Raw genomic sequence first — 23,505 nt, forward strand, 5'->3', positions numbered from 1 at the left:
ATAGAAGAACCACAACTAGTTTTATTTGTAACTTGGCAAATTTTGTTTAACTGGACTCTGGTTTGCTGAGAACCACAAATTTAAGTTTATAGGTCCTGTGTGTGTGTTCTACACTGTGATTCTCCTTCATACACTTGGGACACTTTTAGATGACACAACGCAAAATAGAACCACAAAAGAGAGCAACATCGGTTGGAGAAGAATGACCTGATTCCACCAAGGAAGCCAAACAAACGGGGACCACTAACAAAGCTAGGTACCAACGAACAAACATCTGAGGAATTCAACACAGAGATGGCATCATTCAGACCCAGGGCTGTCTTGCAATTGGTGAGAACATGACAAGCCACAAGCAACCCCTGTGGGTACTGAGCCTGGCTGAAGGTTGGGGTCTGTACTGATGAGCAATGCAGACTGTCTGGGTGGGACCTTTAGGAAAACTGTGGACCATCAAATGAGAACAAGTAGAAGTTTTTTATTTAGAGCTTGTGGTTGGGAGAAATTTAAAGACAAGTAGGGGACTAGGACGGAGAAGGCAATGGCACCCCACTCCAGTGTTCTTGCCTGGAGAATCCCAGGGACAGGGGAGCCTGGTGGGCTGCCATCTATGGGGTCGCACAGAGTCAGACACAACTGAAGCGACTTAGCAGCAGCAGCAGCAGCAGGGGACTAGGAAAGCTTTATAATGAGAAAAAGCAAAGTCTTCACTCTGATTAGTGGCTGTTGGCATGGGGAAGCTGAAAGTGGGTTAACTAGGAGCAGAGCAGCCTGTATGATTTATTTGAGTGCATATCTGGGTTTCTCTTAATTGGAAGGGTCAGTTTTCATTCCAATCCCAAGAAAGGCAATGCCAAAGAATGTTCAAACTACTGCGCAATTGCACTCATCTCGCATGCTAGCTAGGTAGCCTCAAAATTCTCCAAACTAGTCTTTAACAGCACGTGAACTGAGAAATTCCAGATGTTCAAGCTGGATTTAGAAAAGGTAAAGGAACCAGAGATCAAATTGCCAACATCCATGAAATCATAGAAAAAGCAAGAGAATTCCAGAAAAACATCTGCTTCTGCTTCATTGACTACACTAAAGCCTTTGACTGTGTGGATCACAACAAACTGGAAAATTCTTCAAGAGATGGGAATACCAGACCACCTTGCCTCCCTCCTGAGAAATCTGTATGCAGGTCAAGAAGCAACAGTTAGAGGCGGACATGGGACAACAGACTGGTTCCAAATTGGGAAAGGAGTATGTCAAGGCTGTATATTGTCACCCCGCTTATTTACCTTAGATGCAGAATGCATCATGCGAATTGCTCGGCTAAATGAAGCACAAACTGGAATCAAAATTGCTGGGAAAAATATCAATAATCTCAGATATGCAGATGACACCACCCTTATGGCAGAAAGCAAAGAGGAATTAAAGTACCTCTTGATGAAAGTGAAAGAGGAGAGTGAAAAAGCTGGTTTAAAATTCAACATTTGAAAAGCTAAGATCATGGCATCTGGTCCCATCACTTCATGGCAAATAGATGGGGAAACAATGGAAACAGTGAGAGACTTTATTTTGGAGAGCTCCAAAATCACTGCAGATGGTGACTGCAGCCATGAAATTAAAAGATGCCTGCTCCTTGGAAAAAAGTTATGACAAACGTATATAGCATATTAAAAAGCAGAGACATCACTTTGCCGACAAAGGTCCATCTAGTTAAAGCTATGGCTTTTCCAGCGGTCATGTATGGATGTGAGAGTTGGACCATAAACAAAGCTGAGCACCAAAGAATTGTGCTGTGGTGTTGGAGAAGACTCTTGAGAGTCCCTTGGACTGCAAGGAGATCCAACCGGTCCATCCTAAAGGAAATCAATCCCAAATACTCATTGAAAGGACTGATGCTGAAGCTGAAGTTCCAATACTTTGGCCATCTGATGTGAAGAACTGACTCATTGGAAAAGACCCTGATGCTGGGAAAGACTGAAGGAAGAAGGAGAAGGGGATGACAGAGGATGAAATGGTTGGATGGCATCACCAACTTGATGGACATGAGTCTGAGCTCATTCCGGGAGTTGGTGATAGACAAGGAGGACTGGCGTGCTGCAGTCCACGGGGTCACAAAGAATCAGACACGACTGAGTGACTGAACTGAACTAATTGGAAACAGGGGCTAAAAAATAAGAAAGCTGGTAGTCACTGACCAAGTTCACTGAGGACTGATTGCTACAGAAGTTGTGGTCTGTCGTCCTGCGCTGCTTGCTGGAGAAGTCAAGGGTCAGAGTCCTGTTATCATATGTGGTCTGGCTGTTGTCCATTTGTATTCAGTCTATCAGGGGTTCATCTCTACTAGCTCCTTCTGCAGCAGGGTCCATCTCAAATATGCTTTCATTTCCATTTTCTTACCACCCTCCCACATTTCTGACAGGACCAAGAAAAGATTTAGCCTGAGATCCTTGGGAGAGTCAAATAGTGTTTTTCCAGGGTATCCACATTCCTTCCAAATTACTCTCTTCCCCTTCTGCAAGAGGTGCTTCTTTTTTTCCCTCTCTTCCTATAGAGTAGGAGCTCCCCCTACATTAAGTTCTCTTTTCCTTCACCCTTAGAAATGTTCCTGTTCTGAGTAGGATCCACTTTTCTGTCTCCTGGAGCCAGAAGCCGCTGGGCTCTTTCTTAAAGGTGGTGGTGATGCTGGTGGAAGGGGGAGTGCTGAGACCAGAGGCACCTTCCAGCACAGCAATCAGCCTACAGATTCTTCACTTCTGGAAGGAACTCTAAAATACATGAAAATTCAGGTCACCTGATTAACAGACATCGGTATGAATATTCAGCATGCACAGAAGTCTCTGAACAGTTTTGAACTGTGAATGTGGTGTAAATTTTCCCTGGCATCTTCATTCATTCAGTACATATTTATCCAGCACTTTCCTTGTGCTCGGCTCTGTCCAGGGCACTTGGAGATATTTGAGAACAAAGCAAAGAGCTCTGTCCTCCTGTAGCTTACATTCCAGAAGGGGAAGGCAAACAATAAACAGGAAACAGAAAAAGAAAGTTAATAGTGTGTTAAAGGGTGGCAAGTCCTATGGAATAAAGAAAATGCAGAGCAGGGTAGGGAGGATCAGGCAGAGGGAAAGAGGGTGGCTTCAGCTATCTCCTCTTCTTTGGAGATGCCTGCCTTCACCCTGTCAATAGCGACCTTATTGCTAAGTCTCAGTGAATAAGATCAAGACAATTAAACCAACCCTCAGGGTTTGAGCATTGTTATGAAGGAGATGCACGCTCACACAGAGAGCCCAGGCTAAGTTTGTGGGTATTGCTGCTAATTTTATTAATCCTTAGCTTAGCTGCAGGCTGAGTCAGCTGCCAAGGATCTGAACTGATTTGGGATTCAGAGAAACAGTGTATCTGATTTGGCTATAGAAGTTATAACCAACTCTGGGCTTCATCTTAGGGACCCAATTTATAGTAAGAAAAATCCTAACAGGAGAGAATCACAAATCAAGACTTTGTGAGTCAGTAATCATCCATATGCCTGTAAAATAATACTGTTACTATCAGTACCTATCAGCAACAGGATCCCTTATTAGATGCCCTAGTCAGTGAATGATAAATTTTCTATTATTACATCTACATTGTTCTTCCAAGATAGAATCAACTTGACTACAGAAAGCAGCAAAGCTTTTTAAAAGCTGTTATTTAGTAGCAAACAAATAGCTGTATAATAAAACATTAATTGTTCTAAAAAAAAATGGAAATAGTTCTAAAAAAAAAGAAAAATACTGTACTAGAAACAAATTCTTTTGTCTGCATTTCTACTTCTATTAGTCCAGTATGGAGCTGTTTCATAACTCAAGATATACATTTGTTCATGTTTTTTAATTTCTAATTTATCACTGAAGAGCAGAAAATTCAGTATTTCCAATTTGAAGTTTTTCACCCGCCTTGAGTTGTCAAAAGATGTGAGTGTATCCTTAGCCCAGTCAGGTCCATCTCGTTCCCCTATTCAACAAACAAACTAGATGTGTGTCAGGGTATTCTCCTCTCTTGCTGTCTCAGGGTGGGGCTGTTGAGGGCTGGTCCTGTGTGGCTTGGTTTGTGTAAACTTCTGTGTGAATGTAAGTTTTCACTTTTCTAGGATAAATGCCCAAGGTGAAGGTACTGGGTTGTATGATAGGTCTGATTTTAGGTTAGTTTTTTCTTTGATAGGCAAGATGTAGATTTATTAACATAGGATGATTGTGAGAGATGCAAGCCAGCAGGCAAGGGGGGCTCTAGCCCCAAGATTAAGTTGGCTGTGTGTGTGCATGGGTGCTCAGTCGTGTCTGACTCTTTGTGACCCCAAGGACTAACGCCCGCTTGGCTCCTCTGTCCATGGGATTTCCCAGGCAAGAATACTAGAGTGGGTTGCCATTTCCTCCTCCACTAATTTTAGTTTTAAAACAAATAGCCAAACTCTTTTCCAGAGTGGTTGCACCATTTTACATTCCATCCAGCAATGCCTAAGTGATACGATTTCTCTGTCTTTTCCCCCAGCATTAGGTGTCACTGTTTTTTATCTCACCCATTCTGATAGGTGGGGCTTCCCTCATCGCTCAGTTGGTAAAGAATCCACCTGCAATGCATGAGACTCTGGTTTGATTCCTGGGTTGGGAAGATCTCCTGGAGAAGGGAAAGGCTACCCACTCCAGCATTCTGGCCTGGAGAATTCCATGGACTATGCAAAGAGTCGGACATGACTGAGCAACTTTCACTATTCTGATAGGTATGTAGTGATATCTTATTACAGTTCTACTTTACAGTTTCCTAATTGCTAATGATGTCAAGCATCTCTTCATGTGCTTATTTGCCAACTACATATACTAATATCTTGATGTCTTTTGCCCATTTTAAAATTGGATTATTTGGGGGTTTATATTGCCAAATGTTGAGAGTTCTTTACATATTCTAGATACAAGTCCTTTGTCAAATGTTATATGTCAAATGTTCTAGGTGTCCAGAGGAAACAAAGATGTGATGTGGTCCCAATCTCAATGCACTTCCAGTCTAGTTGGGAGACTGGAGATATACCCAGATAACTAATATTACATAACATGGGCTAAGTGGCACTGAAGAGGGAGAGATACATTTTTTTGGGAAATCAGATAGCATGCTTTGGCTGGTAGGGAAGTAGTAGGTGAAAGTCTCTCCATTTCTATGCCAGAGAATGCCACAAAACAGCATAGAAATTTCCCTTATAAGCTAATTTTTACCCAGGTTAAAAGTTACAATTTTTAGATAACTAACATATATTAAATCTCATTATGTGCAAAGCAATTTCATATACACTGTATCAATGAATAAAAATCTTATATCAATTAATAACAATCTTATATCAATTAATAACAATTAAGGGCACTGGAGAGGATTACACCATACTTTACATGTAGAAATCTGGGATTCAGCAAAGTTAAGTAACTTGCCCAAGGTCACACTGTCAGGAAATAGTAAGGTCAGACTAGCATCCTGGTCTTGTGATTCTTTTAATTCTACCCAGAATCTTCCTGAGACATATCCTTTCCTGCCAGTATAAACTCATCAGTCTTATGGCTAAGAAATGGACTTTCTGATTCACATTGTAAAAGAAGATGCAACACATGTCCTTGGTGCACAAAAGTAAATGAGCTCTTCTTGATAAAGTAAGGATCCATTGAAACTCTTACAGTGGTCAAGATCATGCAGAAACTGGAAAAGCAGGCAAAACTGCTGAGCCATGAGAGGCAAAAGGAGAGACAGACAATGATGGAACTCCGTAAAGTTTTACTGGACGACAGACCGCTCAGGATGGAGTCATCAAGGAGGTCGTATTCCAGGTCATCTTGTTACCAGTTCATTGTTCGCCAAATCATCTTCAAATGCCAAACCTTTCCTGGGGAATGCTTTTATTTTATTTTGGGGAATGCTTTTAAAAGATCAACAAGAGCTCTGCTCTGGTGAAGAACTAAAGCTATGCCTGTTTCTGACCTGAAAGTGAAAGCATTAGTCACTCAGTACTGTCTTTGCCTCTCCATGGGCTGTAGCCCAACAGGCTTCTCTGTCGGTGGAACTCTCCAGGCAAGAATACTGGAGTGGGTTGCTGTTCCCTTTTCCAGGGGATATTCCTGACCCGGGGATCAAACCTGGGTCTCCTGAAGGGAAGCAGATTGTTTCCCTTGTGGCTCAGCTGGTAAAGAATCCGCCTGCAATGCGGGAGACCTGGGTTCGATCCCTGGGTTGGGAAGATCCCCTGGAGAAGGGAAAGGCTACCTACTCCAGTATTCTGGCCTGGAGAACTCCATGGACTGTATACTCCATGGGGTCAAAAAGAGTCAGACAAGACTGAGCGACTTTCACTATTTACCATCTGAGCAAGGGAACTGGGCTCTTTCTCACTCATAATGTCTCTGGATATCTATCTGTACTTTCTTCCTGTTTTATTTGTGACCTTGACCAAATCACTGAACTAGTCCATACTTATTTGTCTTTCTTTTAAAATGTTTATAACTTAGGGAAGACGTTAGGACCTTGATTCTGAAACAGTCTGTAAAGAGGTGAATTTAAATATTAGGTCAGTTGTGCAAACACCAGTATGACATCAAATAACCTTTGAAGCCAGCCCTCATTCTGTCATGACACAGCCACTGGCAGGCCATATGTAGAGAGTAATGCTTTCACATTCTACATGCTAAACTTTACCCTGCTGGCCTGGGATCCAGCTGCAGAAGCAGAGGTCTTCACAAAGTCTGCACATAAATGAGCACGAGCATTAACGTTTAGCTTACCAGTGGCCAGTCAAGAACCACCAGCAAACATATCGGGGAATTGACTCCCAACACAGTGTCCATCTCATTGTCTCTACCAACAGTCAGAATCCCCCAGGCAAACAAGCAAATACTCAAGTCCCAGACTATTCAAGGGGTAAAGCATGACTGAAACAGTCTTCGTGGGTGGTTTAATGTGCACTCGGGGAAAGAAAAGACTGCCTCCTTGAATTCTGACCACTGGGAAGAAAAGACTGAAGCTGTCAGGGGCCACCAAGGAGTGAGTAAGCTTAACAATGAAACCCACAGTGGAAAGCAGAGAGGAGAGGAGGAGGGAGAGAGGAATTAAGAGTAAGGGCTGAGATTCCAGTTCTACTTCTGACATCACTTGAGAGCCCCTGAATTCATCTGCACCTTAGTTAGACCTACCATTTTGTATAACAAAAGGTAAAAATAAGAACATTAGAGAAATACATTTGGTTGTAGATTCTCTCTAGGAGGGTACTCATGAATAGAGTACTGAGAGGAAGAGAAACTGAGAGGCTGGGAGATAAGGGTGACAGAGGGTCTTGTTAACTTTGTATTCATTTGCACAGTTAAATTTTCATACCACTGCCAATGCTAATTAAGCTCAGATAAGTAAAATTAAAATTGAATGCAAATAAAACAGAAACAAAACACAAACTTTCTTTCACTTTACTAGTTTGTGGGTAAATAAAATCGGTTTGAGAGAGGAAGCCAGATCTTTAGAGAAAACAACTCCTTTACCTTCCAAGTTCCCTTCTTACAGGTGTTTTGGGGGGGCTGTTGCACACAGGTCAGCAAGTGAGCCGTCCATTTCTACCGCACAAATTTACACGGAGAGAACAGGCTCGACCCATGGTCCTGAGAAAAGATTCCCAGGGTTTTAGGAATCACGCATGTAGCTTTATTCTGATAAAGCTACTTTATCAGAATAAAGGTCTTTCGCTGCGACTTCCGTCCTGCAGCGAAAATTCATAATGTAACAGCCGAGTTGTTGGGGCTGAGGCAGTCCGTCTTAGAAAGATTCCGGGTCCAGTGCCCTAATGGATGCAAAAGCAACGAAGCCCTGGCCTGGGGAGAACCTTTAAACTCCCAGTCTTTCTTCCGGCATCTGGAACTCCAGGCAAGAGCCCAAATGCAGTCCTCACTGGCAGCAATCGCTGGGCATCCTTTGACAGTGCGAGCTCACGGACCCTGCGGCGCGCAGCTACGGGGCTCTCGGGCATTTGGGAACGCAACCGCCTGGGGCTGCGAGCTCTCGAGTCAATCATCAGACCAGTCAACGCGTGTTGAACGAAGGAGCGTCGCCAGCGCAGAAATTCAGGACAGAACGAAAGGAACCCAGACCAGGGGATGGGTCACCGCGGTGACTTTCAATACCCGGGCTCTGTGAAGTGAGGAAGAGCTGTCTCTGGAGACCCGCCGGCTCCGGTGAGGCTGGGAGGGCAGGGCGCCCACACTCTGGAAGGCACGCCGGGCCGGGATTCGGGTGACCAGCCACTCGGAGGTCAGGGAGGGTCTGGTCGGCCGGGGGTGCAGGGGCAGGAAAACTCTTACTTCACGGTTGGGAATGACCTGGGGCCTGTCGGGGAACTCTGTGGCCGAGGCCCCAACACCGCACTGAGCCGGTGAGCGACGGGCGCGCAGCTCCGACCCCGGCGCGCAGCCCGAGCCCCGCCCCTCAGGCGCGTGCCGCCTGCGTGCGGGGAGGGGGGCCTGAGCCGCCCGCTGGGCACCCCGGCCCCAGCGCAGGCGCGAGCGCGCGCCCCCGCCCGCCCGGTGCCCCGCACGCGCCCCGGCTCCCGGCGCCTCTGATTGGCCGTCGGCCCGGCCAGCAGGTGTCGGCTGGGGCTGCGGCCCCGCTGGCCCTGGTTGCCTGCGGCGCGGGCGCCTCCCTCGCACCCGCTACCGCCGCTGCGCTCCCGCCTCCCGCGCCTGCTCTGGGCTCCCGCTGCGGCTGCGGTTCTGGCGGCCGAGCCCCCGCGGCGGCGCTGCAGCTCAGATCTGCCAAGCCGACAGACCCGCGCCCCTGCCTGGCTGCTCGCAGCTTCCTAATCCACGCGGCGCGCTGCGGCAGGTGCCCCGGGCATCCCAAAGCGCCGTGGCCTGAGCCCGGAGGCCATCGATGACCCCGGTCACGTACCTACTCTAGCCCGGCCACCCCGTGTGAGTACCGTCCCCTCCTCTCTGGCAGCTTTGCGCCATTCTGCTCCTTATGTTGCGGCAACTTCGGGGGTGGGTGTATGGAGGTGTTTCTCGTCCCCGTACTACACCCCGTGCGTGTCCTGAGCCAGGGCCCCCGGGCACGGCCAGTCAGCCTCTGCGGAAGGGCATGGAGGGGGGGGGGGCAGGGCATCAAACTTGCTAGGGGGTCGTCACAGAATCGGGACCATCTTTTTCCTGCTGCCGGGTTGGAGCTCAGCTCTGCCTTTCCTTCGAGGTTTGCGATTCCCCTGGCCACGTAGCTCTTGGGCTGCGGTTCACCGCTCACCCACTATGCTCCTTAAACCGTCAGGTAAGCGCCGGGAGCAGCCCAGTGTGGCCGACTTGATTCTTCCCACTCTTAATTTCTGTAAAATGGGACTAACTGGGGACTTGCTCAAGGTCATGGCCAGTGCACAGTCTAAGAACCGGAGTCGATAGCAATCTGGCAGGGTTCTCGGACTGCTTGGGGAGGGTTGGCTGTTGCAGGTCTGGGGGTGCTCACTTCAGCTTCACGGCCCCCCTTCTCCTTCCTGCTCCCTCCCCTCCAACTCCGCCGCTTTTGGAGAAGTCTGGAGTCAATTCTAAGGTATTCTTCAGAGGTTAGGAGGTAGCCGAGGAGGGCCTACGGGGAGTGCAGAGCGGTCCCGTGTTGGAAACCCCAGGGACCTGCAGCATTCGCAGCATCCTCTCTGTTCCCTGCAACTTAATTTACTAACATCCCCGCAGAGTAGGGGTATTTGCTGGGTGCCTGAAAATTCCCCTGCTAGGGTCAGCCCTGTTCGGTTTCCTTCTCCCAAATAAACCCTATCCCCAGGGTAAGTATTTAAGAGACTCGAACTGCACACACCAGTCTGGGTCCCGGGACTTCCTAAGAGAAGCTGTAGGTTCTACACTGGGCTCCCATCTGCTCCCGGAAAATGCTTTACGTCTGGATTATTTCTGCCCGCTTCACTCCCTACCCCTCGATCTGGATGTTTCCCACTTTCCCAGGGGAAGGCGGAGCCTAGTCTCAGAATGTATGTAAATATCGCTACACAGCTCCGGTGAGGCAGTGTGGGCGGTTCTCAGAGCCTTGCGTGGAGGAGAGGGTCGTGCCTTCTCTGTTGACATTATCACCCTGTCCCTCCAACTCAGTCTCCTTTGCCCCGCCTCAGGGAAAAGATCACCACGTAGGTAGCTTTGTGATATCTGACAAACATCTTGGAGCCTCAACTTTTAAAATCTAGACAATGGAATAATTCCACCCCCCCCCCCCTTCCCAAAGCCACTGGGGGTTCAGGGTACCTGATAGATGTGAAAGTAAAAGGAAGACAGTCCAAGAAGATCTGAGCTGTAGATGGAAATAGGGGTGATTTAAATATATTTCACAGCAACTTTGGGACTGTATTCATAGGTCTAAAAATCCTTGTTTCCCGACAAATTCAGTTTAAGACTTTGAAAATACTACTTTCCATCTTCCTGTTGCTAATGCCTTGTCTGGCCATAGACAGCCCCCTCTTGCCTCATTAGGCACCCTCCCCTCCCCTCCCCGCTATCCAGCACATCTGTGGTTTGTCTCTATGGACTGAAAGCTGGCTGCCCTCTGTGGGTCTGGGGGATGTGTCTGGAGTTGGGAGTTGAGTCTGGTGGTGGGGCAAAGCGTGTGTGTGTGTGTGTGAGCGGGGCTGTTTCTGTGGAGATGGTGTGTATCTCTGTGGCAGGATTCTCTTTGTGGTCTAGGTGTTGAGTGTGGAGGCGGAGGGGGAATGGTCTGCTCCGGGATCTGAGAAAGTCAACTGTTAACCACCCTCAGCAATTTAAGCTAACAGTGGTATCGATTGTGTCCTGTCTCCTTCCTCCCTGTCCAGAGCTCGCCTGTGGCCATGGCCCTTAGAGCGATTGATACACAGACTGAAGTGCCTGGTGGAGAACTAGGCATGCCCCTCATTTTGCCTTCCTGGTTATTATTGTGTTTGTCTCAAAGGCCAGGTAAGGAGCGTTGACTGAATGGTCAGACCTTTCTGGGATGATAGTATCTGCACAGATCTGAAGATTTTCACAAACTGAACAGATTAAGACCTAGAATATTCCCAGCTTCAAGATTATCCCCTGCAGAAACTATCAGTTCCCTTCCCCTGAAGGTAACCACCATCCTGCTTAGTTTTGTCAGATCAGTTTTATTTTTTATTCCTATTATTATTTATCATTTTCGTTTCAAAGCCATCATTTTAGTTTCAAAACTGCTTGATGGTTTTCACCTCCTTTTTTTAAATATATGCAAACCAAAGGTAATTATACCTAAGCTAGTCCAAAAAACTCGAAGGAAGAATTTGGTCTTAAGATCTGGGTGGAATCTGATCTGGTTGTCCCCAATCTGATCATCAGTTCTTGGGTGAGGCAACAATCCCAACCCCCCATATAACAGTGCTGACACTGAGGATGGTTTATTCATAGAGCGTATTTGACTAATGCAGATCCAAAATAGTGATAATAAAATATGAATGAAGGAAAGATAGGAGTGAATTCATTTGACCTATGAAAATAGAAGTATTTTGAATTCCTCAAAGTTAAAAGTTGGTGAAGCAGCACCGAATTTGAAGACTGAGTGAATTATGAGCTGTTCGCGCTGTTGCCACACGGTGGCGCCACATTGGCTGCGTAACTGTATACCCACCGTCCTTCCGAAACCCCCAGGAAGGAACCCCAGGAATGAAATCGAACAGCTCAGTATCTCCAAAAGTGATTTACAAATACTGTGGTTTTTCCTGTATCTGGCAGACAGGCGGCCTCTCTGGTGCCTGCTGCTAAGTCCTTGAATAGACCCCTATCCCAGCTTTTGAGAAGGGTGACTTGGGGGTTAGAGGCAGTTGTGTGTGGGAGGTGAGTGGACCTGAGACACTCTTCCCTTCTCTTTAATACTCTGAAGCTGCGTTATGTCCTTAGAATTCTAAAGGGGTCAACCCAAAAGCTAACTTAAGTGCATTGTGATCCGTTTGGTCTCATTTCACCCCACAATTCTTCCAAGGGTGTGAGATAAGGAGTTCTTCATCTTGAGTCAGGTTGCTGTCTTCACAGAGCACTGTCTGTGGTGAACTTGGAAGAATCAATAGGCCTGAGTGTAGCCAAATGGCTGCTAGAAGAAATGCCCTGTGTCCCACCGGGAGGGGGCCAAGTCACAGGGGAAACCCCCCGGGTCTGGGCGTGTTGGGCCCCGCTGCGGAGAGGCCTACGTGGACCCGTTTAGCACCCTCCTCCCATCCACTGCCTTTTCACCATCATTGTGACCGAGACTCTGTTCAGAAGACCTTGTTCATGTGATGGCTGCTGTGCCTTTGATTGCTGAGATGTTGAGTGTTTGCGTATGCTGGCCACTACGTATGTATTCACTTACTGTCCCAAACGGGAGAAGAATGACGTTCTCATTTTATTGATGACGGTACCGGGCCTTGCCAGTTAAGCACTCTTCAGTTTTCACACTGTGTAAGCTAGGGTGAGGACGGACAGCCAGGCTCTCAGACAGCTTCCCTAGCTGAGTTGCACCGTCTGCAGGGTGACAGGAGTCTTGCATGGTTCTCCTGATCTCTCTGGCACCTGATATAGCACGTTCTAACTTCTCGTTACAGCTTCTTGTAGTAGCTTCTTGAGTCCAAGTATGGGATTGCCATAAATAGAAACTCCTCTGCTGAGTGAGGGGGAAATCCACACAGTGAAGGATGGGGATTTGGAGCTGAGTCCATGCAGCCTGTAACACTGAGGCTAAGTGTGTGCCTATCAGAATGTGTAGTCCCATTTTGTGTTTAAAATTTTATGTACATAGAAATAAGACTCACAGATGTAAAAAACCAAACTTACAGTTACCAAAAGGGAAACTGTGAGGGGAGATAAATTAGGAATTTAGGATTAACAGATACATACTACTATATATAAAATAGATAAACAGCAAGGACCTACTACTGTATAGCACAGGGAACTATATTCAATACCTATAATAACCTATAATGGAAAAGAATCTGGGAAAGAATATATATGTGTGTGTGTGTGTCTGTATAACTGAATCACTCTGTTATACCCCTGAAATGAATACAACATTGTAAATCTACTATACTTCATTTATAAAAAAAGATGCTCTCAGAAGAACTCCATGTTTACCTGGAGGATTGAAGGTGGAAGGGAGAAATGCACAGAGGATTATTGATGTCTATCCTTTAGTAAAATGGTGTATTAAAAATTAAAACAATAAACAGGGACTTTCTTGGACGCCTCAGGTCCAGTGGTTAAGACCCCGTGCTCCCAATGCAGGAGTCCTGGATTCGATCCCTGGTCAGGGAACTAGATCCTACATGCCACAGCTAAAGATCCTATATGCCACAGCTAAAGATCCTGTGTGCCAGAGCTGGTGCAGCCAAACAAATAAATAAATATAAATATAAAAAGCCACAAACAGATACATTATAAAAAAAATTACAGGTTTCCTTGGTGGCTCAGTGGTAAAGAATCTGCCTGCCAATACGGGAGACACAGGTTCAGTCCCTGATCCCAGAAGCTCCCACATGCCACAGAGCAGCTAAGCCTGTGCCCCACAACTACTGAGCCTGTGAGCCGTGTGCCACAACCACTGAAGCCCGTGCATCTTAGAGCCCATGCTCTGCAATAAGAGAAGCCACCTCAATGAGAAGCCTGCGTACCGCAGCTAGAGAGTAGCCATGCTTGCCACAACTTGAGAAAATCCCTTTTGCTATTGTAGAAAGTATTGCAGGGAATATTCTTGATAGGCTCTTGTAGAAATGTAAAGGAGTGTGTCTAAGGTATATATCCCTAGGAGCTGAGTAACTGGGTGATAGGATATACTTGCATAAGCTTCTTGCTGTTACTTCAGCCCTTTGAGGTTTTGCAAGTTGCCCTTTAGAGCCTCTGTACCACTTTACATTCCCACCAGCACTGTCCTGGAGTTCTTTGTATCCCTGTTTCTTTGGCTATGCCTGACATTAATTAGATGTTTCAACTTTGGTTAATTTGATAAGTATGCAATGTATTTCACTGCTTTTCTTTTGCATTTCCCTTAGAGAGCTTTTACAAATGTTTTGATTTCCAAGTTCCTTTTCTATGCATCACCATTTTTTAGTGAATAAAACTTTTAGATCTTAAAACTCATTTGACATTTATATTTCTGTACTGTGTGAGGCAGGGATCCAATGTTTTCCATGTTGAAAACCATTACCACATTATCACTGAATATTTAACTATTTTCTCATTTATTTTGCTGCCACCTCTACCATATACCAATTTTGGTTACTTTTTTTTTTTTTTTTCGGATCTTTTTCTTAACTCTGTTCTGTTCTATTAATCTTTCTGTGATTCCTGAGCTAATATCACTTTCATTTAATTATTAAAGTTTTACAATAAATCTTCCCTTCTTAGCCTTTTTCTCATAAATTGTCTTGGCTGTTCCTGATCCTCTAGGCTTCAAATGATCTATCCTAAATATCACTTCCCATGAAAAATACTATTATCACAATTTGGTAAAAATAGAAAATGAAAATGTGTTCTCTTGTTTCTTTTTCTTCAAATATAGTGCTAATCAAACTTTTTTATTTCTCATTATTTAGTCTGAAATTTTGGTCCCCATCTTAAGTGGGTTTACTTTAAGTAACTCCTCTGTGGTACCAAAGATCCTTGAATAATAAGGATCAGATGAATATAATTCTTTTAAACACAAATGAGAATTTTTTTTAACTCAACAAAATGTGAGCAGCATTAATGTCAATGATTATTCTTCTGTGTCGTTATTTTTATCCTCTTAATAATCCATTTCATCTGTGTACCATAATTTAGTCAACAAAATCATTCTTTTAAAACATTAAGCACTTTATACTTTTTAATTATAGCCTAATCTTTGCATGGATTTTTGTTTTCTTAGGATGAATTATTTCATCAAAATTTGCTTACTTTTCTTTAAATATTTGATACATATTGCCAAACATCCCTCCAGGAAACTGTATAAATTTGTATTGCTACTGGTAGTGTCTGAGTGGGCCAGATCCCTAGGCCTTGTTAGTGAGAGACATAATTATTCATCAGCTTTGTTAATTTCATAGGCAAAGGGAAAAAAAGAACCTTATTTTTACTTTGCTTTTCTTTTCTAGGGGGACAGAATATACTTTCATGTTTATTCATAGCCCACTTTGCTACAGAATTTTCCATAAGGGTGGTTTCTCTTTTACTTTCTGTAAAAGAATCTTGCATTATCACTTAGTGTTTTTGAGAGAACTATCAGATTGTTTTATACAGATTATGTTCATATTTTTTAACTGTTAAACATCATTCCATTGTATGAAAATACTGTATTTTATAAATCTGTCTCCTCCATGATGGATTTTAGCTTCTTTCTGTATTTCTTCTGTGGCTATGACACAGATGTGTGCAGTAAATATCTTTGAAATGTATTCATGCACATCAAAAGAAATTCATGAGAATGTATGCCCAAAAGTAGAACTGAAGGGTCATATTTATAATAGAAACTTACATATTTACATATGTAATATACATATATTACATGTTTATATATAAACGTGACTATCTGGTGCCAAACTGCTCCCGAAATGGCTATACTCAATTAACATCCCTAGCAGTGTGTATGTTAGTATCTGTCACTTTAAGGAAATAATAATAATACTAGAGAAGTAGGAACAAAGATGCTAAACTGAAAAGTATGTATATGTGTTTGTAGTATATATAAATATCAAGTTCATTTAGAAATCTCAGAGTTCTTTTTTACCTTTTCATTTTGAATCCTGCATCATATAAATGATTAAGTATATAAGTCATAAGCATCATGTAAATATTTACCTGGCTTAGGAGAACTGGTAAGAGTTTAAAAGGTGAGTGATTTTTATAGTGTCATTATTCGGGGCAATCTATAAAACGGGGTGAGCACTTGACAACCAGAAAAGCACCTCCACCCAGCTCTTTGCTTCTCCACCCAGGCCAGGAGTTCTAGCCTTCCTCTCCTCTTTTAAAATTTAGAAGACCTTGGTTGGTAAGCCTGAGATAATAATGTACCATTAACACCATGTTGCTAATGACCTTATGTGATTACTAGTTACTAGTTACTAGTGACCAGAACAGCCTGAAACCACCAGTTGGTTCTTGAGGAAAAGGCTCAAAGACAGATTTATTTGGGGACGGGCTGATTACTTTACTTCTGGAAACCTCACTCACTTCAGACTTAACTCTGAGAATCCATTCGGTGTTTGTGTAGAGAGAGTCAAAAGAGTTTTATGAAACTGCCTAAAATAAATGCTGTTTGAAAACCGCTTTTGGTGTTGTATTCAACCATGTGTTATTTGCCCCTGTTACCTTCCCTAGGTAAATATGAGTTAAATTTTTTGGTGTATGTTTATGTGTCATCAGCTGAGAAAAGAAAGCCACTCCATGGAAAGTCCTTCTGTGGCTATGATTTACAGCGTAATGCCACTGATGTGACAGATATGTGATCTGCAGCTGGGATGCACAGATCCATCCTGTGGGCGGACAGTTTAATCTCACTGAGCAGACACGGGAGAAGAACAGGAAGGTGAGAGAGAGGAAGGGGGTTGCCTACAAGACAGAGGTCATGGCCCCCTCTAGATCCACGTTCCCAGGATCTAGTGTGGCTATTTGCCAAAGTCTCCAAATAATCCCACACTGACTCATGGCTCATGGTTCTCCCTTTTTGATATGTAATTTAACTACCAAAACTATAGCAGGTCATTTCCTAGGCTTGGAAGCCTGGATATTCCTGGAGAAAAGGAAAATGACCCAAACCCCTTTACATTATTTTTTTTTTTTTTTCCTGAAGATAGTCCAATCTGCATAAACAGTGCTTCCAGCTCCAAAGCTCTTCCTAGCCTCCCCATGAAAACCTTTGTCTCAGTCATCATTTTACTTTATCTGTGTAGCTCAGCCTCTGAGAATCTGGCAGGTTCTCTTTTTGTGTTTGTGTTATATAAATGTGGTTTTGTTGTTTTGCTTTCTTTTAAAAGCAATTTATTGATCATTAGGGACTTTGATTTACTAGAATGACATGTAAGCAGAGTATTTGAGATTCATCTCTTTCTTTTATGGCTAATTAGAAGAAAAGTTTTAAATGCTGTTTTGATGGAATCCTTGTTGAAAACCTACTAGAAATCCGTCAGTGGGTCTTTCAGCTCCACCCACGGTTCAGTGAAGGTTGGGTGCCTCTCCCAGGACTGCAGATCTTGCAGTCTGAGTGCCTGCCACCCCCCACCCCCACCATCCTCCGTGCTCCCAGATCTGAATCCTTCCTCCCACAGCTTCCAGGCACCTGAGGCTTGTACTTTCCACTGCCACCACCCCTGCCTTCTGCCTCAGTTCCCCTCTCCTCAGACTGGCGCTGATGGTGGATGCTGAAATAATGCTAATATTTCCCCTTCTCTTCCATAAATGATCTAAAAGCAACAAGGAAAATGAGAGCACCAAACATCACTTTTGGCAAATTTGGGAGATGGTTGTAAGATGGAAGAGGTGCCAGAAAAGGTGAGATCAAGTTGGGGTGCATGGGGAGAGGCACGGAGACGCGCCCTGCATGTTGTCAAGAACGCTCCTCGGGAAGGCGGGGGCTCTCTTGGGGCACCACACTCAAGTGCCTTCCAAGCCCCAGTGGGGTGATGCGGCTTGTAGAGGTGGCCAGCACGTCCCTAACTCTTGGTCTGTCTCACCCGGCTTGTTACAGGCTCTTTTTACAAAGAAGGAACTTCTCACCTGTGTCACTCTTTTTCATTTTATTTACTCTCTGTCCTCATCCTTATTTCCTTCCTTATACTTTCTTTGCTTTATTCTTCTTCTCATCTCTTAAATGTATATGATTACTCATTTAATTCCAACTTTTCTTCTTTTGCATGTATGCATTTAGCACAATAAATTTCCAGGTATTGCTTTAGCCGTATTTGTATTCCACACATTTTGATATGCAGTGTTTTGTTACTGTTCACATATAGATTTTTAACATTTTCATGATGATTTTTTTCTTATTTGTAAGCTTTTATTTCAATTTATCTTTTAATTTCCAGAAACTTTTAACAATTATTTTTTCTTTAATTCTATCTTTATTCTAGTTTGACATTTTTAATAATATCTACTTTAATTTTCTATTTTAGATAAAATATTTTAATTTTTTTCTATTTTTTATTTAAATTTTTTTTCTAGTTTAAATATTTTCTGTTTTAATAATGATTAGAGAATGTGATCTACTTGAGTCCAATTCTTTGAAATTTGTTGAGACTTGTTTTGTGGCCTGGTACATAGTTTTCACAAATGTTCTATATTTCCAAAGTTACTTGTGTGCAGTAATCCATATATGTTCATTAGCTTAAACTAGTTAATTGTGGTATTCAAATCTTCCATCTTCAGTACTTGTTTATTTGAAGTTTGATTAATCAGTTACTGAGGGAGAAATATAGAGAATTTTTCAGTTTAATCTTACGCTTTTTCAGTTTTTGCTTTGTATATTTTGAAATATTATGTTATTAGATGCATTATAGTTTAACTTTTTCCTGGTCAGTCAAGCATACATCATTATGAAACAACCCTCTTAATCTCTAGCAATGTTCTTGTTTCTAGATCTGAGAAGAACAAATATCATATAATATCACTTATATGTGGAATCTAAAATAATGAAACAAATGAACTCATTTACAGAACAGAATTAGGCTCATAGACATAGACAACAAACTTATATATGAATATATATGTATGTGTGTGTGTGTGTAAAACTGAATCACTTTCTTCTTTACCTGAAACCCTGTAAATCAACTATACTTCAATAAAAAATAAATCATTAAAAATAGACCTGTTTCTAATAGAGCTATACCAATTTTCTTTTACTTAGTACTTGCCTTTCGTATCATTTTATTATCCTTTCACCATCAACAGATCTGTACATTTTTATTTCACTTGTGAAACAGCTATAAAGAGCATAAAGCAATAAAATTTGCTTTATTTTTCCAATCTGTAAGTTTTAATGTGAAAGTTACGTTCATTTAGAATGTTACTATTAATATATTTGGATTTACCATTTTACTTTGATCTCTTGATCCCTCTCATTGTCCCACTTTTAATATACTTGGTTATTTTATATAATTGCCTCTTGTATTAATTTAGATTCTCTTTCCTACTCCACATCACATTTCCCTCATCTCCATATTCAAAAGCTGTACACTCTATTTCTATTTACTTGTATTTATTATATGATAATTTTAGCATATATATTTACCTTAACAAAATACAAACTGAATCGGTCATTCTGTCCCCCTGAGCAATTCAAGGACTTTATACTTAAAACTCTGATCACTCTGCACAATTTATATGTTAACCTTGTCTGGTGTTTTAGTCAGACTTTTTAAAAACTCCATCTGTTTATTTTTTCCACATGGTAAGCATTTGTTGACAATATGATTCCACTTGTCTTCCAGTTTTCATTGGTTCTTTTTAAGAATTTATCTAGCGATATGATTACTGTTATTTTGCAGTAATCTATCTTTTCATTACGGGTGATTCGAGTTCCTTTTCTGTGGTATTCATTCTGAGTTCCATGCTTCTTTTTTAATTATCTCCCTCAGGATTTTCTGGACTTCATTCATGTGAGAATTGATGTCTAATTCATGTTCTGGAAAATTCTCAGTCATTATTTCTTTGAATATTGCTTTTCCTCATTCTCTACTCCTGGAACTCTAATTAGATATGCGGAATATTTCTCCTACATCGTCTGTGTCTTTTAATCTCTGTTGCATGTTTTCCTTCCTTTCTCAGTGCTGCATTTGAGTTATTATTTCAGCCCTGTCCACCAGCTCACCTCTCCTCTCTGCTCTGAGGAATAGCCATAATTTTACCATAAAGTGGTGCCCCCACTGAGCCTGCACAAATAAGACTTTTCAGTGGTGGGCCTGTTGGCGTCTGTGCCAGTTTTGCCATTCACGCGGCCTCACTGTTTTGTTGTCATTCTTCAACTAGATGCCGGAAAATGTGTCTCAGGGGCCTTCATATTACTAACCTTAAATGTAGTCATTTTACTTCTGGGAATCTAGCTGAAGGGGGAAAAATCCTTCATGTGGAAAACACTTTATGCACAAAGATGTTTATTGTCGTTTTCTATGAAGTAGTCCAGAACTGAAATTAACCCAGAGGTACACCACTAGGAACAGGTCAACAGGTATACCCACTTGATACAATATAATGGAGCCATTAGGAGCAAGACTTGAAAGTGATCTTGCTATCATGAAAAAAAAAAATACTGGAGATAAAAGAGTTTAGCGGAAATGTATGCATAGCATACTTCTCTGTATGTGAAGTAGCTCGGTCGTGTCTGACTCTTTGCGACCCCGTGGACTGTAGCCTACCAGGCTCCTCCCTCCATGGGATTCTCCAGGCAAGAATAGTGGAGTGGGTTGCCATTTCCTTCTCCAGGGGATTGTATAATAAGATATAAATGACAACAGTCCTTACAAAGAGTGGGGGAAATGAGACTTAAATGAACCAATGGGCTAGAACTAGTTGTACTTGCTTGATGATGTCAGGTGATTAATTTTCTTCTATGATATTATCATATCTTTCAAATGTCCATAAATGGGAATTTGAGGTACTGAAAACTACACAAAAGCTCTAGAGGAAAAAGAATGAGGTGGGCAGACAGCAGTTAGAGGTTCTTGCTGATGAGTGTCTGACTGGGATTATTCACCTTCAATAAGTCTTTTGCAGAAGTGAGGGTCCAGAAGCAAGAGACGGTACAGAGATGGCTCAGGAAAAGGGCCCTGGCCAGACCAGGTTGAAGGAGTACATGTTGTTGGAGATCCCATGTCCCTTCCCTGGCTGTGGAAATTCAGAGTAGGGCCACGTGCTTTATTTCTGGTTTCTCCTTTGGTATTTCTCTGGGTCCATATAGGCACCAAGCAGTGTTTGCTGACTTTAGAATCAGTGGGCAGACACTATAGCAAATTCCACTGGCCACATTATAGAATATTTCCACTATACTTTTAGTGTGTTACCTTTGGATTTTTTTTTTTTCAGGCCTTTATTATTTGTTTATTTATTTTTTTCTAGTGGGTTTTGTCATACATCGATATGAATCAGCCATGGATTTACATGTATTCCCAATCCCGATCCCCCCATTCCTCTGGGTCTTCCCAGTGCACCAGGCCGGAGCACTTGTCTCATGCATCCCACCTGGGCTGGTGATCTGTTTCACCATAGATAGTATACATGCTGTTCTTTTGAAATATCTCACCCTCGCATTCTCTCACAGAGTTCAAAAGTCTGTTCTGTATTTCTGTGTCTCTTTTTCTGTTTTGCATATAGGGTTATCGTTATCACCTTTCTAAATTCCATATATATGTGTTAGTATGCTGTAATGTTCTTTATCTTTCTGGCTTACTTCACTCTGTATAACGGGCTCCAGCTTCATCCATCTCATTAGAACTGATTCAAATGAATTCTTTTTAATGGCTGAGTAATATTCCATGGTGTATATGTACCACAGCTTCCTTATCCATTCGTCTGCTGATGGGCATCTAGGTTGCTTCCATGTCCTGGCTGTTATAAACAGTGCTGCGATGAACACTGGGGTGCACGTGTCTCTTTCAGATCTGGTTTCCTCAGTGTGTATGCCCAGAAGTGGGATTGCTGGGTCATATGGCAGTTCTATTTCCAGTTTTTTAAGAAATCTCCACACTGTTTTCCATAGCGGCTGTACTAGTTTGCATTCCCACCAACATTTTTGAGAAAAAAATGAAGACAGTTTGGCTGGGAGGGTGTGGAGAGAAGGGAACCCTCTTATACTGTCGGTGGGAATGTAAATTGGTGTCTCCACTATGAAGAAGAGCATGGAGGTTTCTCAAAAAACTGAAGTTGGCATATGATCCAGCAATCCCACTTCTGGCCAAATATCCAGACAGAACTATAACTCAGAAAGATACATGCACCTCTATGTTTATATCAGCACTGTTTAAAATGGCCAAGACATAGAAACAACCTAAATGTCCATCAATAGATGAATGGATAAAGATGTGTGTGTGTGTGTGTGTGTGTGTGTGTGTGTGTGTGTGGTGAAATATTACTTGGCCATGAAAAAGAATGAAATAATGCCATTTGCAGCAACATGGATGCACCTAGAGATGATCATACTAAGAGTAAGTCAGAAAGACAAATACTGTATCACTTATATGAGGAATCTAAAATATGACACAAATAAATTTATCTATGAAACAGACTCATAGACATGGAGAATAGATTTGTGATTGCCAAGGGGGATAAGGGGTAGAGGAGGGAAGGACTGGGAGTCTGTGACTAGCAAATGCAAACTGTGATGTATAGAATGGATAAACAAGGTCCTACTACATATACAGGGAAATATATTCACTATCCTGTGACAAACCATAATGGAAAAGAATATGAAAAAGAAGATATGTATAACTGAGTCACTTTGCTATACAACAGAAATTAATACAACACTGTAAATCAACTATACTTCAATAAAATTTTTAAAATTGAAGACAATTTGTTTTCCATTTCTATTCAGTTTGAATTAAATACCCATGGGCTTTACTACTCAATGCTAAACTACCTTCCCTGACTTCTGTAAACCTTTTCAAATGCTGAACCACTTTATTTAAAATAAACCGGTAGCTTTTTGGTTATCTTCTGCTTTAGAGTTCTGTAATCTTGTCTGTAGATTTATAAAACACACCTTTAATTATCTTTGAAGTATCTAACTTTAATTAAAAAGAAGTATATGTCTCTGAACCTCCTGCAGATGGGAAGACATATTATTGAAGTATAGCAGGGTTGGTGAAATTTGCAGTGGAGCAGGTTAATGTTAAAGATCATTAAACAATTTTCCTCCTGCCATGGTGTTGAATTGTAGATTTCCTTTTTTTTTTGCCCAGAGCAACTTTGCTGTCCTCTTTTTTAATCTATCCAATAGGACATTATCTAGGATCAAATCTCTTTTTAATGTTACTGCTTATATATCTTTGACTATAACCACAGTTTGAAAGGCCTACCAGCTGAACACAATATTTCATTGTAAGTGTTTCTATTTGAAACTATTTTCATTTTGAAAAATGTACACTGCAGTCCAGTTCAAACATTTATTTCAACTTTCACTATATTGAGGCTTCAAAAAAGAAGAAAGAAACCTATTTATTCCACTTGGGCCTTGGGTCACTGCAGACACCACGGCATCCAAAAAGATCAGATCAGAGAGGTGTTTTGAAGATCATCTAGTTCAGAGGTAGAAAACTGGTGGATCAAAAGTCATCAGGAGATCTTCCCTCGAGCTCACCAGGTGATGTGGTACATCAGTGAGATGCGTGAATTCCATGGATGTAAGTCCATGGCCAAACTTCATTTGCTGTAAATGAGTTTCTTGGTCAATCACAACATGCTGGGGAGGAGCTGTGACCCCCAAGTATTCTGTAAGTGATGGGTAAAGGTTCAGGCAGAGATGGGAAATGCATACGTATGTAGTCCAGGAAGGACTCTAGCCACT

The 23,505-nt window shown here is 42.4% G+C and overlaps 1 protein-coding gene across 1 annotated transcript in view; it reads left to right on the plus strand.

The window, feature by feature from the left end:
• Window positions 1–8,720: 8,720 nt before the first annotated feature.
• Window positions 8,721–23,505, plus strand: part of MYRIP (myosin VIIA and Rab interacting protein) — a 216,081-nt gene continuing 201,296 nt past the window's right edge. Inside the window, exon 1 of the mRNA XM_061127836.1 lies at window positions 8,721–8,948. The gene's annotated coding sequence lies outside the window, so the exon portion shown is untranslated. The remainder of the gene's footprint in view (window positions 8,949–23,505) is intronic.

This window comes from Dama dama, chromosome 24, assembly GCF_033118175.1.
Source record: "Dama dama isolate Ldn47 chromosome 24, ASM3311817v1, whole genome shotgun sequence".
Taxonomy (NCBI): domain Eukaryota; kingdom Metazoa; phylum Chordata; class Mammalia; order Artiodactyla; family Cervidae; genus Dama; species Dama dama.